The sequence below is a fragment of the Apaloderma vittatum genome, unplaced genomic scaffold (assembly GCF_000703405.1).
Source record: "Apaloderma vittatum isolate BGI_N311 unplaced genomic scaffold, ASM70340v1 scaffold7931, whole genome shotgun sequence".
Classification (NCBI taxonomy): Eukaryota; Metazoa; Chordata; class Aves; order Trogoniformes; family Trogonidae; genus Apaloderma; species Apaloderma vittatum.
In genome coordinates, this window is record NW_009698538.1 from 78,978 (window position 1) to 79,615 (window position 638).

At 50.6% G+C, this 638-nt stretch overlaps 1 non-coding gene across 1 annotated transcript; it reads left to right on the forward strand.

Annotated features, from left to right (window-relative positions):
- TRNAK-UUU lies at nt 1-73 on the forward strand. Its single transcript has one exon. It is a non-coding gene; the product is annotated as a tRNA-Lys (tRNA).
- Nucleotides 74-638: the final 565 nt, after the last annotated feature.

Consider the following 638-nt stretch of genomic DNA (forward strand, 5'->3'; position numbering starts at 1 on the left):
GCCCAGATAGCTCAGTCGGCAGAGCATCAGACTTTTAATCTGAGGGTCCAGGGTTCAAGTCCCTGTTCGGGTGGATGCTGATTTCTTTAGGGGGCCAGTTAGCTCAGTCATTTGAGCATAGCGCTAACAACGCTAAGGTCACGGGTTCGATTCCCGTTCAGTCCCCATGGGTTGCCTGATCTAGTCGAGAGGTGGCGTCCCTGGCAGGGAGGCTGGATTAAAATGATCTCTAAGGTGCCTTCCAGCTTAGGCCATTCTATGATATGATAAGAGACAATACTGCTTGACAGAGAGCAGGGATGTCTATCATGTGGGAGCCCAGAGAGCCACTTGCACTTCCTCTGGCAAAGTTCTGCAGCACCAATTGCCTTGGGATGCTGACAAGGATTAAAGCCAAGAATTATTTCATAGGACAGAGCCTTGATTACCCACTACCCTGAAGGAAGACATATAGGTATTCTGGCCTGAACTCAGGAGCTGAGGGATACATACACACAGAGCAGCTACCGTAAGTGAAACACAGGAATTGCACTGCAGCAGAGAAGGCATTTGGGCAGGTTGTGTCCTTCCAAGTGGTGCATGTGGAGGAGCTGCTTAGACAAGAGGAACCTCTGCTGGCAGACAGACTGAGGCTGCCT